Genomic DNA, 18,211 nt, shown 5'->3' with positions numbered 1-18,211 from the left:
CCACTTTATCGCAGATACGGACCAGTCCCTTAAGTCATTTCCGCACCTGCGAGGGAAATTTCGCATGTGCGGCGTCGCTGGTGCGACAGTAGGTCCGCAGATGCGAAAGAACTAGGCAGAAAATAGGATTTTGAGGGTTTGATTCCCATTTCGATTTTGGAACTTTGAGAGCTCGGTGGGAGGCGATTTTTCGAGGTTTCTTCAAGAAGATTGTTGGGTAAGTAATGCTAACTCGGATTGGACTATATTTCATGAATCTGTTGCTATTTTCATCATCTAATTAGGGATTTGAGTTGTACATTTGGGGGGGAATGGTAGAAACTTCATAGGCTAAAATTTTGGGTTTTGGAAGGTGATTTGAGGTTGGATTCGAGTAATTCTTGTATGGTTGGAGTCGTGAGTGGATGACGTTCATATTTTGTGATTTTTGTCAGATTTCGAGACGTGGGCCCGGGAGGCTGGTTTGAGCATATTTCGGATTTTGGCTTATAATTTCGTATTTTTCTTGTGGAATTGATTCTTTTAGCCTATATTAAATATATCGTACTGCTTGTAGCTAGATTCGGGGCGTTTGGAGATTGATTCGAGGGGCAAAGGCATTTCGAAGTAGGACTTTGCGCGGTTTGAGGTAAGTAACCATTTTAAATCTGGTCCTGAGGGTATGAAACCCCAGATTATTGGATTATGTGAGTATTTTGGAGATGACGCACATGCTAGGTAACGGGCGTGTGGGCATGCAGCGTAGGAATTGGGACTTGGTCTATTCCGTGAAACTGTAAAGTTGAATAACTTGTTGCTAGCTATATGCTCTCCTGAGTTATAGAAATTTGACTGCAAATCATGTTAGAAATCATGCTTAGGCTATGTGATGGTACTGTTGGGACCCGCAGAGGTCACGTACTTGTTGAATTACTTGCTAATTTTTGTCTTGTACTCAGTCATGGTTTTACTTGCTTATCATATCTCAGCCTCTTCTTGATTCTTGTTGATACACTATGTTATCTTTGTTTGGGCCGGTCTTTGTGATTTCCGAGAGCCGGAGAGACTAGAGAGGTTGATGACTGAGTAAGGTCGAGGGCCTGTCTGTGAGGTATTGATACTATGGCATGTGAGTTGTCCGTGCAGCATGTGAGTTGTCCGTGCGATTCCACATATTGATACTATAGCACGTGAGTTGTCCGTGCAGCACGTGAGTTGTCCGTGCGGATATAGTGCTTGGGCTGAAAGGAGCCCCTACGGAGTCTGCACACCCCAGTGAACGCAGGTACCTATTGAGTCTGTCTAAGTACTGAGGGCTGAGTGATTGAGCTGTTGTGACGAGTTGAGTGATTGTTGCCCTGAGAGGCTGTACTTGTTTTTCATTTATTTATGCACTTAGTTGCTAACTGTCATTGTTGTGAAATTTCTGAAAGACTCTATATTCGGATTACCTACACTTTAACTGTATAAAACTTATTTGACTTAAACTGCCAGATTTGAAAGCATGTCTATTCTTTGTTAGAATAATTGAAAATGAACTATAATTGTATAGCTCGCCGCTGCTTCTCAAGTCCTTATTTATTTCTGTTACATGCTGAGTTGGTTGTACTCATGCTACATCCTACACTTCATGTGCAGATCCAGGTGTGTTTGATCACGGAGGTCGTTGAGTTCGTGCGCGATCGAGTACCGGAGACTACGAGGTAGCTGCCGGCGTCCGCAAACCTTGTCTCTCCTTCTATGTTTTCTTTCCTTCCAGTATTGATACTTACACATTGTTTTTTTTAGGCTGGATATCTAGATTCTCATGACTTTGTGACACCCCGATGTTTGGGGCTATCTTTCCGCATTTTATTTTGAATTCAACTTTGATTTTTGTAAAATTTCTGGTATGAAAAAGCTTTGAATTATCTTCTTTATGAAATATTGAAGTTTTGTTTTTGAAAGGTCGGCTTGCCTAGTATCATCGATAGGCGCCATCACGACAGGTTAGAGTTTTGGGTCGTGACACCGTGCCTCGAGGCTTACGCCTCGCTGAGGCATATGTAAAACGCCTCGCCTTAGGCCAACGCCTTTTAAAACACTGCAAAATAGAAATATTCTTCTAACGTTTTAACACTATCTTCGGTTTAAATATCAAATAATATGCTCAAAAGACTCATTCACCCTATTTAACAAAGAAGTTGACATTAAGCTTGTACAAATTGCACAGTGAAAAATTAGCTCAATAAATATTCACAATTTACTACGAAATATAAAAGTTCACAACACTTCAACCAATATTGTGAAAGCAAGAAGCTTTTTAACAATATACATAAACAAAGAGGAGCACTGAAATAAAGAAGAAAAAAAAGAGAAAGAAACATACCTCAGATTGAAGGTTCCAACAAAACCCTAACAAATACGTTGGGGAGATGGAAGAAAAAATATTGGACCATTTCTCGACATATGCGTGTCATCCTTGCACAGGGGCCATGCTAATCTTCTCTATATCGTTCCAATTTTATCGGATATCCCCAAAGGGATGAACGTTCTGCTTCCTTCCTTTTCTTGTTTTGTTGAGCTTTCTAGAAAAGCCCATTACCAAATGGGTAGCTTGTGGACTATACTGGGATGAAAACTTGAACTGCACTTGTTACTTTATAAACCACTTCATCTACTTCCAAATTTCGCATTCATTTTCAAGCACTATATTACTTTTTCCTCTTTTAATTGTATAAGCATACTCCTCCCTAGTACCACAGAAGTGTAGTTTACTAATTAGTTATTCACAGTTGGAAAATGACAAAACCTTTGGAAAAGATTAGGAGATTTAGGCCTTTATAAATCTAGATGCTTATGGTTATGTGCGGGGGACAGAAACACCAAATTTTTCAAAAGAATGTCAAGCTCTCACAGAAGGAAGAATCATAGAGAAAGGCTTCAAATTGGTGAGGAGATTATAGAGGACAAAGATCGCATAAATGCTGAAATTTTGAATTACTATCAGAAGCTTTACATAGAAACTAAACCATGGAGGCCAACATTAGACTTCGAAGGGTTGGCTACCCTTTCACTGAAGGAAAGAAATACACTTGAAATTCCCTTTGAAGAGCAAGAGGTGTTGGCAATCCTAAGATCTTGTGCACCAGACAAGGCGCCTGGCCCAGATGGTTACACCATGGCTTTCTTTCAAAAAGCTTGGGAATTCCTTAAATGTGACATTATGAATGCAATGAATTATTTCCATCAAACATGTCACATGGTTAGATCTTGTAATGCCTCTTTCATAGCACCGGTTCCCAAGAAAAGAGGTTCATTGGAACTGAAGGATTATAGACCAATTAGTTTAACCGGTGGTGTCTACAAGCGGGTGGCTAAAGTTTTGGCTGAAAGTTTAAAGAAGGTGGTGGGGAAGCTGGTCTCAGGGGAGCAAAATGCATTCATAGAGGGAAGACAGATCTCTAATGCATCTTTTATAGCAAATGAAGTACTAGACTGGAGGACCAAAAGTGGCATGCCTGGGATTCTTTGTAAATTGGACATTGAAAAGCCTTTAGATCAGTTGAATTGGTCGTATCTCACAAACATGCTAACGAAGATGGAGTTTGGTTTTAAATGGATAAGGTGGAATGAATTTTTCATAAAGACTGTGAAGTGCTCGGTGCTGGTGAACAGTGGACCAATTGACTTCTTTTCCAAGAGAAGGGTTTAAGGTAAGGAGATCCTCGCTCCTCATTCTTTTTCATTCTATCTATGGAAGGTTTAACAAGAATGCTAGACAAGGCAAAGCAATTGCAGTGGATACAGGGGTCAATTGTAGCGGATACAGGGGTTCCAAGTGGGTAGAGATCCTTTGAATACTATTAACATCTCCCACATTCTCTACGGAGATGACACCTGATAAGTGGGGATTTTGACTGCTTAAGTACCTTTTTGCTTTTGTTTTAGTTCGAAAGTATTAATTTGCGTTCCCGAAACTAATAAAATTGTGCAAATTGCAGGAATGTTGGAAGTTCGGTCTCCCATGATAAAATCCGACTACAAAATGAGTGTTCCGAAGAACAAGGCAATAAAGGGCGCAGAAGCAAAGAAGTGCGGTCCGCAGAAGGAATTATGCGGCCGCAGAAGAAATTGCGGACCGCAGAATTCCATATGCGTCTGCAACCCAAGCTAAAGAACCCATCAAGATTTTGACAAATGTGCGGACCGCACATGAATTGTGCGGCCGCAAAATTGGGTATGTATTGACAAATAGTTCCAAGTTCAGATAGTGTGCCGAAAACCAAGTCCTGACGCCTTACTGAAGTGTGGACCGCACAAGAATTGTACGGCCGCAGAAGTTGTTTCGCAATCCAGAAATGTGCGGCTGCAGAATCCCATCTCTTGCCAACTAAAGAAATTTGTGGTTCACACATGGAATTGTGCGGCCGCAGAACCTCCCGAGGGGCATTTTTGTCAGCGATTTTTGGCCCACTATAAATAGACGAGTTTCATAATTTTAGGTCAAGTTCGAAGTAGAAAGTTGTTGTAACTATTACCTTTTGCCATTTTAGGAATTTTTTATCATTTTAGTGTTTAAACATTATACTTCATCAATTTAATCTTTGATTATGGGTTTTATTTGCAATTCTTCTTTATTTTCTTCAATACCCACTATGGGTAGCTAGATTTTTACTAGAGTTGTGACCCAACCCTAATGTGTAAACCTTATGGGTATTTAATTTAATGCTTGTTTATGATTTGGTGTTAATTATTTAGCCTAGTTCATGCTTCAATTTTAGAATTAATGGTTGCAAGCATTGATTCATGCCTTTTTTACTTAGTCTGTACTTGAGAAAGAGGGACCTAGTCTAGGATAACTTGGCTAACAAGGAATTGGGTCAATTGAGAGTTCGATTAGCCTAATTAAAGAGTTCATGATAGTAAGAACCCGACTTGAGCTCATATCAACTATTTTATTTGATACCCATTTGAGCAGAAAGCCAAATTGGGCAAAATCATTATTTGATCGAGAGGTATTGAGTGGGTAACATAGAGTTGAGAGCTATAATACACCCCAATCAACAAAACAAGTACTAACGTATTTAACACATTAGGCGAACACCTAGGTCATGGTCACATCCCTAGGCTTTTAAACTATTTGGAAAAACACCAAAATCAATTATTCATTTCTAGTTTCTTTTACTTAGCTTACAATTGTTAGAGTAATAGTAGAAGTAGAAATCAAAACTTTTTGTGGAAGTACAAATTTAGTTAATCAATTTGTTTTCTTCAAGTATATACTCCTAACACCCCTTATAACTCCTTGTCGATTCGACCCGGACTCATAGTTGGGTAATTTATATTGCATACGGTCGTATCATACTTCTTATTGAGGTGTGTTGTGGACGTCATCAACACCCTGATTTTCTGTGAAGCTAACAAACCACAAGTTCAGAATCTCAATCTAACACACTTCTTTTTTTATGCTTTATCTGGATTGCACATTAATTTGTTGAAAAGTGTTATATACCCGGTCAATGAGGTAGTAAATCTAGAAGAACTTGTTGGGATTCTCAACTGCAGCACTGGCACATTTCCTACCACTTTCCTAGGTTTACCTCTAGGAGCGAAATTCAAGTCAACAGGGATCTAGAATGGCATAATTGAGAAATTTGAGAAGAGGCTTGCCACTTGGCAAATGCAATACTTATCCATGGGGGTAGGCTGACACTAATTAACAGTGTGCTTGACAGCATTCCTACATACTACATGCCTCTCTTGCTTATGCCAAGTTCAATAATTAAGAAGCTCGACAGATTGAGAAGCTCATTCCTATGGGAAGGTAACAGCCAGGAGCACAAATTCCACTTGGTAAAGTGGAGCAGATGCACTCGGCCTAAGGCAATAGGGGGCCTGGGTATAAGAGATCTTAAGCTACACAACAAAAGTATGCGTCTCAAATGGCTCTGGAGGTATGGGCAAGGGGATTTTGGTTGCTGGAAAAAGGTAATCTCGGCTAAGTATGGAGCTCAGAACAACTGGCTCACAAAAAGAGCTACATCAACACATGGCACTGGTGTTTGGAAGCACATCTCTAGGTACAGGGATGAGTTCTTCGAAAACATATCATTCAATGTTGGGAATGGAGCACATATGAAGTTCTGGAAAGATAAATGGTTGGGGAACATTGTACCTAAAGAATCATACCTAGTCACTTGCCTCAATTGCATGCAGTCCTGACTCTATTATTGCTGATAATAGAGAAGGGAGCACATGGAATGTCACTTTCAGAAGGAACCTACAAGATTGGGAGTGTGATGATTTTTTGAACCTATTAGCTCTGATTGAAGGCCATAGTATAATAGATTCACAGCGAGACAGAATCTCATGGGAAGGCACTAGCAAAGGCATATACACAGTTAAAGCTGGCTATAATCATGTGAGTTCTCAAAATGGAATGATTGAAAACAGGCCTTGGAAACTTATTTGGAGGACTATACTTCCCGTCAAGGTGATTTGCTTTTCCTGGACAGTTCTAAATGGTGTCTGTCTGACCCAAAATAACCTTACCAGAAGGAGCATTCCGTTGGTTAACAGATGCTACATGTGCTAGAGGAACTTGGAGTCCATCAGCCATCTTCTACTACACTGCCCAGTTGCAACAGAACTTTGGAACTTCTTCCTCTCTGTTTTTGGACTGAGTTGGGTGCAACCTCAGTCAATAAAAGATGCTTATGAATGCTGGAGTTTTTGCGGAGTTGATAAAGCCATCAAAAAAGTCTAGAGGATAATCCCAGCTACTATCTTTTGGTGTTTATGGAGTGAAAGGAACCTGATAGAATCTCAACTCCAACACACACTTTGAAGGCTATCTGTTTAACCAACCTATACAGTTGGTGTACTCTTACCCCTGTAAATTGCCCAATTAATTTATTGGATTTTGTTAGCTCCTTAAACTTAGTTTAGCAACTATTGTACCGGAGCTAACACTACTTTTGCTTTTGTAATTACTCTGCATCTACTTGATGTCTTTCAATGATATCTCTTACTTCATAAAAAAAAAAGGAGATTTAGGCCTTTATATTTTAAAAAAAGGTAAGATTTAAGCTAAACAGAACATGAACTTTCTTTTCTTACCGAAATCTAGACACTTTCTCCTACAATGACTTTTAAGATGACTGAGTTCCTAGGGAATTGGGTACTAGATTGTACAACCTTGTTAAGAATCTGAAAAACAGAGAAAGTGGAGCTGAACTGGAAGAGTTATGAATTCAGATTATTTGCCTGGATTTAAAACTATATTTATCCAGGGAACTATCCATATCACTTAACGTGAACTATTTTGGTATTTAGGGCACTACAGTGAGTGTCCACATTTTTCCTAAGTTGTTTCAGTTGGTAAGTTTTGTGATTATAAAAATAGGTAAAAAACTATCTCTTTCGATTAAAAGCCGTAAAACTAATTTCTCGAGACCTTGAGATTTTGAATTTTAGAGGTTTTGCTGTACAGGTTACTAGTAATGTAATCACCATCAGTAGCATGTCAAGTATTAGCCTAGTCTAAGAGTTGAGCATGATATATCGGAATATGGATCTCACATATACCTTGAATCCATGGCCCATCTGTTCACAGTTTCAGTTCCTTTAGATAATCATAATTTGTCATTCATGCAATCACTACTAAGTATATGAGTCATGCAAAAAATAAACAATTCATCGGAGAAAGCTATATCACGAGCAACAGGTAATTGGTAAACTTGAACAGAATCAGCCAAAATATATGAAAACAAATTCCAGCAAACGAAATGGTACATCATAAGTAGTTCAGCTGGAACTAGCATCTGCAACTAAGATGATCTTAAATCAAACAAACAATGCTCACTTGGGTCAGATTATTGACATGGTATACCTAAATATCCCTATCCGATTCTTGAGAGTAACTAGAGCAACAATCTGCAGTAATGTTCTCAATATATTGGTAAATTAAGGGCTTGAATAGAAGAAATGAACTTCCCATCGTACTGAATAAATATGACCAGTAAGCCAAAAACCAAACACCATCATCACATACATATTAAGCATCAACTCGGGAGTTGGATGTGGGAGCATTGACTTTACTAGCTCATGGGATAAACTATATATGTGGCAAAAATGAGACAGCTTATGCTAATGATTGAGAAGATGAAAAGGCCACCCCGCTGACGCAGCGAGCAAAAAAATAGTTCTGTGTGCTTAATGTCTCCCAAGATCCAAGCTAGTACTCGCATTGTCGACCAGACAGCATCCCTGCTTCACGTCCACAGAGTTTACAGGAAACAAATCTAAATTTGTTGGGGGTTTAAAAAGATTTGTTGGTCGATATCTGGATTTGTGGGTTTCATCCTTGCGCAGCAGAGGCCATGTTAATCTTCTTTCCCAATTTTGCATTCATTTTCAAGCACTATATTTACTTTTCTTTTTTTTCCTTTTCCCAATTATACAGCATACTCCTCCACAGATATAGATAGTTACTTCACCTTAGAGGTGTAACTTAATCGTTAATGTTTTGCTTTTTATAAGATTTTGTTCCTCGACTATATTTTATACAATCGCCTTTAATGTAATATAGGTGTCAATAACAATTATCACTCAACCAAGAATAATATAAAGAGCATGATTCCAAATCTTACTGACTACTACCAAAAGAAACGATATTTTCTCTTTGCTTTCCTTAGATCTCTGGAAAAAATTTCACCTAGGATTTCTTTCCTAGTTTTATTTGCTCGAAATCCCTTGAAGTTGATGTCAAGATTCTAAATTCGGAGGGATTAAAACGAGCTTGAGCTAAGAACAGAAGGACGGTGGAATATAATGTAGTTGAGTTAGAGAACAACAGAGTAAAAACTAACACAATAACTAACTATTTTATTCATCCAATACATGTGTCCGATATATATGTACAAAATAATCTTCCCATATTTTCACAGGCATAACTATGTTTGTATACACACATATAGTCACTAACTAGCATCTCACCCAAAATCACCTTTTAGTGTACATCAGTTGCTGCTAATTGTATTAGCTTCTACATTAACTTTCAACAATTGCTATAAATATACTCAGGGCCCGTTTGGCCATAAAAAAGATTCCTTTTTTTCGAAAAATTTTTCATTTTTTTCTTAAAATCTGTGTTTGACCATGAAATTTTAGATTTTCGCTTGAACATGAATTTCAGAAAATTTGAAAATTTTCAAAAAAGTTCTTTTTCAAAAATTTTAGTCAGATCACTCGCAAAAAATTCAAAAAAAGTCCAAAATTATATTCATGTCGAAACACAACTCTAATTCTAAAATACCATTTTCACTTTGAAAAAAAAAATCACTTTTTTCGAAATTTTACAATTCTTAAGTCCAAACGCCCACTCAGTTTGGGTGATCTTTTCTTGCACATTTTATCTAATAAAATGACGATCAATTTCTATATGATTTATTCGTAGCAGCTATCCGAATAGTTGTTTTACTGTGAGGAAAACATGAAATAGCTGCTTTACTGACATAGAAAACATTCAATAATCAATAGCAAGGACACCTGAGGTTATAATTCTCTAAACGGACCAATTATTCAGATGATACTAAACGAGTAAGAAGTACCCAAAAGGTGTTATTTGAACATTTACAGAAACAAAGAGGGACAATAAAGAAAACGCAGAAAGAAAGAAACTGACCTCAGATTGAAGGTCCGAACAAACAAATCTAAGAATGGAGAAAAAACATTTAGACCATTTCTCGATTTGTGCGTGTCATCGGCCATGACAATCTTTTGTGTATCGCTCCAATTTTATCGGATGTTCGAGAAGGAAAAAACGACACCATTGAGATTTTGCCATATAAACGGAAGAGAGCTTTATGTTCTCGTCGGTGTGGGACAAGCTGTATGGGGGCTTTTCGTTGGAATCAGAAAGCCTGTTCCTTTGCTTGTTTAGTTGAGTGTTTTCTTACAAGATGGGCTGAAAAACATTAAGCCCGTCGACGACAAAGTAAAAATAGCACGCGCTGGTCAATTTTTGGATTGATAATTAAAAAATAGTCAGTATTTGTAAAGTCATTAAAAAATAGTCACTATTTTGCTGCAACAAGGAAAGTTCCAGCATAATATACTGGAGATTGGTACACCTGTGTATGAACTTCCAGTATATTATGCTGGAAATCCAGCACACGAAAAGTGCCAGCATAATATACTGGAGATTGGAGCACATGTGTATGAACTTACAGCATATTATACAGGACTAGTATATTATGCGGGAACGCCAGTATATTATGATGAAAGTTCACATGTAAAAAATTTAAACTCCAGTATATTATGCTGGAATATTTTTCGAAATTTTGAACAGTATTTTCGTTCATATTTATCTTTACATAAAAAGTAGCTAAATTTCGATTACTTTTGAAACTATGGCTATTTTTAATTATCGCTTGTAAATCTGGCTATTTTTTAATTTCATCCATCGACAACCGCAATATTTTACAGGATCTTTACCCAACTAGTCCACCAAACTTCGTAGCTGATATATATAAATACTCATTGGTTATATATAGTTATATATATATTGCACATGAATTTTATATATATTATATTCGCCAACTATTTTTAATTTAAGTAATTAAACGGGTGATTATTTAGGGTTTTTTTTTCTGGGAATCTACACTTGTAACTTTACCAAACCAATTCATCTAATCCAATTTGCATCCATTTTCAAGCACCATTCTTCCTTTTTTCCCTTTTATTTTCTATTTTGAAATTTTGTAACAGACTTATACCTTTTCAAAAACATAGACCGTAGTTTAATAATGCAAGAATCTTGTTAAACTGTCATGGTTTAATAAAGCAAAATTATGAAGCTTTCAAATAACTCCCTTATTTCATGGACCTTATTCGGTTTTCTTTTAATCTTTTATTTTTCTTTGGAACGCCTCAAGTGTGTATAGAAGGAAATCTCTCTAAGATTTAAAAATAAAAAAATAAAAAAATAAAAAATAAAAAGCTTAAAAGAAAAGGTCCATGCATTCAGAACGTGTCGTGTGCAAGAATGCTGCTTATTATTAAAATAAAATAAAAAACTAAGAAAAATAAAAGTTAGGATCACTCATCTTTGGATGGAAATATATATTTGTTTTTAGTCCACACAAATCAATTTTCTGTTTTGATAATTTCAAACCTGATAAAAGCTCACCCATTTCATGTTCTACGAGTTATTTGTCACATATGTTCAATGGAAATTCATGTCAAAAAAACTTTTAGGTGTTTACGTCAAACCAATAATCACATGACAAGTGTAAATATTTATATTAACTTTTTACTTAATTATGATTAATTATTATATAGTCTCATTTCAATTTATCACTTGGCTAAATAGTAAATGTAGTAAATTAAGGGGTCGTTTGATTTGAAGATTAGTTATACTGAGATTAGTTATATTAGGATTAGTTTTACTGGGATTAAGTTTACTGGAATTAGATATCCTGATATTATTTCTTATTGACTGTTTGGTATGTTGTATTAATCGTGGGATTGTCAATTTTACTGCTTCATCATATGATAACTTATCCTAGGATTACTATTTTACCTTTTGGCAAGTATAGTTATCTCGGTATTATTTTTAATCCTGAAATAACTTATCTCAGAATTAATAACCAAACAAAAAATAAGACGATATTAAATTTTTGCCCTAAGATTATTTTTGCTCATTCATTATACCAAACGACACCTAGCCCTAATAGTATGATTTAGTATATAAAGTGAGCGTAAGCTTTTTTTTCCTTGATTCCATGTGTCATGGAATAAAAAAAGTTCGTCAAACAAATAAGTTAAAATCTAAACCTCACAAAGTTCATATTCTGATTTGAATAAAATAATCAATAATTAGTGAATAAACTCGAACTCAGGAGAGTTAGGCTATTCCGTGCTTATATTTTTAGAATTTTGGTGTATTAATAGCAATTTCTCTTCGTGGTCTGCTCCGAGATAATTTTCTCGTGCTTGAAAAGTTGGATCGCGAATGGACAAAAGGGAATTACAAGAAGGAACCAATGCACTTAATATTATTTTTTACAAAGGTCTTAGAAAAGGACAAAAATAAAATTATAAAATCTATTTCCATGAAAAAATTGAACAACCGTATCTACTATTATAAAATAAAAATTATAAAGTAAATAAATCGACGATAAGTATAGAGAGAGATTGATATATTATTCAACTTCAAACTCATATACATAATGAACTGAAATTTCTTCTATTTATAGAAGAAATGAAGCAACTGCGAGGTTTTTCAGGAAGCAGCTACGAGGCTTTTCTTGAGCTGCTTGTAAGCTGTCTGCATGAGCTGCTTGCAACCTGCCTGTTTAATAAGAAGCTGTTGCAAATCATTTCATTGAGTTGCTTGCATTAGTTGCTTGTAGATAAACTTCAATAGAGTACCAAACGGATAATCTTTTTCAGGAAGATTATCTATAGCAGAGTAATAAATGGACATCCACATTATAATTTTTTTCATAACACTCCCCCTTGGATGTTCATTAAAAGATATTGTGCCTCGTTAAAATCTTTTTAGGAAAAACCTTGTGGAAAAAATCTAGTGAAGGAAAAAGAGTACACATATTTAATAATACGCAATTCTAGCTGCCTCATTAAAAACCTTACAAGAAAAACCCCATGGAAAAAACCTTAGTAAGGAAAAAAGAATACAACGTGTATTTTACTCCCCCTGATAAAAATCTTGTTCCAAATATTTGAGTCTCCGCATTCCAATCTTGTATACCATCTTCTCAAAAGTTGAAGTTGTCAAAGATTTAGTGGACAAATCTGTTGGATTGTCACTTGAACGGATTTGTTGCACATCGATGTCATCATTTTTTTGAAGATCGTGTGTGTAGAATAATTTTGGTGAAATGTGCTTCGTTCTATCTCCTTTTATAAATCCTCCCTTTAATTGGGCTATGCATGCAGCATTGTCTTCGTATAATATTTGTGGGTTTTTATTACATTCCAACCCATATTTTTCTCGAATAAAATGAATCACTGATCTCAACCATACGCATTCCCTACTTGCTTCATGAATAACTATTATTTCAGCATGATTTGAAAAAGTAGTAACAATAGATTGTTTTGTGAAGCGCCATGATATGACAGTACCTCTACGTGTAAACACATACCTGATTTGAGATCGAGTTTTATGGGGATATGATAAATAACCTGCATCTGCATAACCAATATGACCTGCACCACCTTTGTTAGTATTAGCAAGATATATAAGTGCACCAATTGCACTGAGATAGAATATTTCAGGACCAAGGAGTTCCACGTCCTCTTATGGAGGTCAGAACGGATCCTTATTCACTTCAAGTGATCGAACACCTATTTGGTGTACGTAATGAGTGCGCTTTGTCTATGTAAAAACGTTTTAAGACTTTTTCTGTATAGACAGATTGATGGATAAAGATCTCGTCTGTTAAATATTCAATTTGCAGACTAAGACAAAGTTTTTCCCTTTGGAGCTCTTCTGGAGTTCTATGAGATTTATGAAACCCCATGGAACAAACTCTGATGTTATTTTCTTTGTAAAAATGCATGGACACATGCCATCATTTATATAACATTCATTCATCAATTCAGTGAGGCGATTATACCACATGCACCCTGATTGTTTTAAATCATACAAAGATTTTTGTAATTTGATTGAGTACATTTCTCGAGACTTTGAATCATATGCTTCAAGTATTTTAAATCCTTCATGGATCTTTATATAAATTTGATCAAATGAGTCATATAGGTTATGACTTGCATCTAAATGGCGTGACATCTTCAGGTGTCTGGACTACATGTATGATCTTCACAATTTATTATAATATTGTGCACTATATTGTATCAAATATCTCGTAGGCGATCATTTTGTATCGGTTCGCAAGTGACATAACTTGTTGAGATCTCATCACTTTCTTTATTTTCAGGTACCTGAATTTCTTCCGGAGTTTCATGAAATGTTATGTCATGGGCTCTTCTAGATCTCATTTCCTCCTCATTATGATCATTTTGATCATTTGCTCCTATCATTTTCAAAGATTGTTACCTTTAGAACCGATCGGTTTACTACGCTTCATGCATGCAGTAGACTTTATTCTTCAGGAAATTTAATTTTAATGGGAGCATTTGCAGGTGAAATATGATATTTAATTTTGGATCAGCAAATGCTTCTGGCATTTGACTTGAATTATGTTCTAAGTGAGTATCATAATAATGATAATTCAATTCATATAGCATATTTTTTAACTGTTTATTCCATCCCCCAAATGCTAGAAAAACTAACTCATATCCCCATTCTTCTTTGGAAAACTTATCTTTGTGCATTGTAGTAGATAAATTAATCATATACCACATATCAAAGTTATTAGATAGTAAAAATATTTAGTTTCTGATCCTAAACCAATTGTGAGGGGAGGACTTATCATATTTTGTTGGTCTGATGCATACAAGTGTGGTGGCATGTAATTTAGAAAATCTTAGACCAACACATGAGGCTTTGTTCTCATAAGCAATAGTTTAGCCATTAATAGGAGGTATTCAATGCTAAACTAGCTTGGATATAAACCAACATCATCAAGATGAACTATCTTGATTTCATAATCTGAAAATTATGCTCTTAATTGAGAAAGGCAATTTCAAATGCCAAATTGCAGGTTGATAATAAACGCACATATAACCATCTTATATATGCATCTATAAGTGGTTCACATGATAGGTGAATGGGCCCATATTCACCTTTTATATATTCCAAAATTTAGAGGTTTTAGTCCCAACTTTAGCTGGTATAATCAATTTATTATGAGAACAAGCAACACAAGAGAATTCTTGAAGAATCTTCTAGTTCTTTAGTATATGCTTATCTGAATTCTCAAATAGCTCATTTAAAAATGGCAAATGAAAACTTCAAGTTTATCATAGCATGTGCTATCTTTAAGTAACCTTCTAGTTTACTATGGCATAAACTTTTGCATCAGTAAACTTCTTATTTACTGTGTCTACTTTTGTATCAGTAAATTTCTGGTTTACAGTAGCTACTTTTGCCTCAGTAAAACTTCTGGTTTACTGTGACTGCTTTTGCATTAGTAAACTTCTAGTTTACTGTGATACATGATGTAGTACAAATTGAAGAATAAGGCGGGTAACTTCTCACATACATATTATTTTACCTCCTATAATTGTAGAAACATGAAGATTTTCAATCTTTTAATCATTTGTGGTCTCAATATGATAGCCATTTGTATCAGTAAACTTCGGGTTTACTACAACATATATTTTGACCATAATCATATAATATGAATGACATATTTGTATATAAGCTCTTCTAGAGCCTTCATTTATTATCCACAATCTAATATTATCCGGACATTACTGATGCCACGTGTCTTCTAGACAAACAGTTAGTTCTTCAGGAGTTTTTTATACATTTTGTACTATCAAAAATTTCTCAGACACTTCTGGTATCATGAGAGAAAATCATAATCAAATAAATAATATAAAGACAAATCTAAATTTATAAATGTCAGAAATCAAGAATTTCAATATTTTTACCACCAGCTTTGTGACAAATATATCCTTCAGGGAGAAACGCCATTAACATCAGAATATTTTATATCAAAGTGGCAACCACATAGTCATTACATCCTCCAGGAAAATATACATGAGTTGTTATTTTCTTCGGGGTAGTTAATAACAACTAACCATAATATATCAACGTGGTTGTAGTAGAAAACATTCTACAAGAATACTTTTGCCTTAGAATGATACTTAATAAAATTATCCAAGATGTTTTACGTACAACAGGTACGTGTGGCAATGATCTTTATGCTATAAAAATATTATTTATATCCTCTGTTATTCTACCTCTTCAGGAGGTGAGTTGTGGTATTTCTTCATTCACTCCAGGGAATGAAAATGTGCTTTAAAAATAACTTTGAATAGCTCATTATTTTGTTTAAGCACAGAAAGATGCTGCTTTAAAATATTTTCCTACTTCAAGAGGAAATTTCAATCGTGTTACTTTTTCAGGAGCAAATTTAAAATATGAAATATTGAGTATATATTCTCTCAATCATATTAACTCTTCTGGGGTGAATTGTAATATATTTACATCAAGAGTGCATTCATATTTACGGCTTTATTAATATTATCACGTTCACTTCAGGGAATGGATTAATATTTATCAAAAATTATCATCCTTCAGGAAATCGAACATAATTATCTGAATGCGCATTAATCACATCCAATTGTGATGCTTCAACCTCTTTTAAAATATTTACTATTTCAGAAGCAAATCGTGGCGTGCATGTAATATAGAGAATATTTCTCTAGCTTATCTTTAATTGTAACCATAGAAAGCCTAAATTATCACTTCTTGTGGTCATAAGCATATACCATTTCTGGTGGTTAACAAAATTTAGTTACAATGAGATATACGAAACATAACCACTTCTGGTGGTTGTATATTTCTTGCAAACTATGCTGGAGTTTAAGTGGATCTAACAATGTTATCCACTTTATAATCTTTTATTAAGTTAATAAGGATGAAAACAAATACCAAAATAGGTATTGTATACGTAACATATAACCAAGCAAGCGATGATAAAGATATTAAAATATAAGCAAAAGGCTCAAAATAAATTACGCAAATTTGGCCACTCCAAATGTAAGTGATATCTATATCACTAGTGCCAAAAAACTCACCACTTCAAGGATATAATCTACCTTATGATGCTAGGAATGAACAAGATCTAACCATGGACGTAAGAGTATCGCCTTACATCGGAGATGAACACTGAAATAGAAATTAAATTCGAAGTAAGTGCTCAAAATGGCAGAGTCTCGCGCTGATAACGTGTTATAAAATAAAAACTGTATAGTAAATAAACCGAAGACAAGTATAGAGAGATATTAATATATTATTCAACTTCAAACTCATGTACATAATGAACTGAAATCTCCTTTATTTATAGAAGAAATGAAGCAACTGCGAGACTTTTCAGGAAGCAGCTGCGAGGCTTTTCTTGAGCTACTTGTAAGTTGTCTGCATGAGCTGCTTGCAACCTGCCTGTTTAATTTAGAAGCTGCTGCAAATCATTTTATTGAGTTGCTTGCAACCTGCCTGCATCAGTTGCTTGTACATAAACTTCAATAGAGTACCAAACGGATAATCTTCTTCAGGAAGATTATTTATAGCGGAGTAATAAATAGACATCCACATTATAATTATTTTCGTAACAACATCTGCTATCCAAGTACAAAGTTATTTCCGTTATATGAATGCCAATCTCCCCACCAAATGGTTAAGTGATCGTTAGCTCTATAATTGGAAACTATTTTCTTTTTCGTTTGAAAGCCGCAAAAATATGGGGGGGGGGGGGGGGGGGGAGGAATCTGTCTTCAATCAAACGCCATCAGAAAATTTATTTTGTTTTCAGAAAATTGAAAAACTATTTAAGGTACAGAAAAACTTTTCCATATTGGTGCTTAGTAGGAAAAAAATTCTGAAAAATCATTTTTTTTTTTTTTTTTTTTTAGAAAAAAAAATTCTGAGATAGTTCAACAACTATTCTTGTTTGTACTCAATCAGCACTTTATTACTGCTGTTTTGTTTGATTTAATTTAGTAAGTTTCTTTATCGTATAAAAGACAATGCGTATCATTCATTTCACTTTGGTAGTTCTTTACCCATTTAATTGTAAAGTGGTTGCAATATATTATCAGCTTCCACAGCATAAACAAGAAAGTAGGATAATGTTCTCAATAATGAATGGTCTACGTAAATGATTCAATTAGCCACCCATACCAAACCAAATCCGCTAATGCTTTCAAAGTTGAGCCTGAGTTTTGTGCACTAACAGGTTAAAAATGACCTAAAATAACAGATAAATATAAACTTAACTTGAACATATGGAAAAAAGTAAATAATTCCCTATAATAGGTAAAATAGATTTCCAAAAAAAAAAAGCTTTACACTACCAATGTATATAAATTAAGTTCTTGATAAAATATACTCTAAAGACACACTTTACAGAGAACTCTTAACCAGCAAATATACTAATCATTTTAAAGACATGATGCTTCCAGTTTCAAGTTCATTGGCTTTACAGAAAACATGCATTCAAATCTGAAGTAGAGAATTCTTTCCTTTTCAACACATTTTCATAACATACATGATAATCCTTTAAAAAACTGCATTGGTTCTATCATGGAAAAA

The 18,211-nt window shown here is 35.0% G+C and overlaps 1 long non-coding RNA gene, 1 other non-coding gene and 1 pseudogene across 2 annotated transcripts; all 3 read right to left on the bottom strand.

Moving 5' to 3' along the window:
- Window positions 1-2,402: 2,402 nt before the first annotated feature.
- Window positions 2,403-2,505, bottom strand: LOC117273962 (U6 spliceosomal RNA). The gene has a single exon (XR_004503996.1). It is a non-coding gene; the product is annotated as a U6 spliceosomal RNA (small nuclear RNA).
- A 5,169-nt stretch (window positions 2,506-7,674) lies between these two features.
- On the bottom strand, window positions 7,675-9,775 carry LOC104085256 (uncharacterized). Its single transcript, XR_683798.4, has 2 exons — window positions 9,647-9,775; window positions 7,675-8,229 (listed from the first exon to the last, which is right to left on the bottom strand). It is a non-coding gene; the product is annotated as an uncharacterized lncRNA (long non-coding RNA).
- On the bottom strand, window positions 9,690-9,786 carry LOC117273963 (U6 spliceosomal RNA; annotated as a pseudogene).
- Between the last annotated feature and the right edge of the window lie 8,425 nt (window positions 9,787-18,211).

This window comes from Nicotiana tomentosiformis, chromosome 4 (genome assembly GCF_000390325.3).
Source record: "Nicotiana tomentosiformis chromosome 4, ASM39032v3, whole genome shotgun sequence".
NCBI classification, from domain to species: domain Eukaryota; kingdom Viridiplantae; phylum Streptophyta; class Magnoliopsida; order Solanales; family Solanaceae; genus Nicotiana; species Nicotiana tomentosiformis.
The sequence above is the reverse complement of the archived record's forward strand: the minus strand, read 5'-3'. Positions and strand labels throughout refer to the sequence as shown.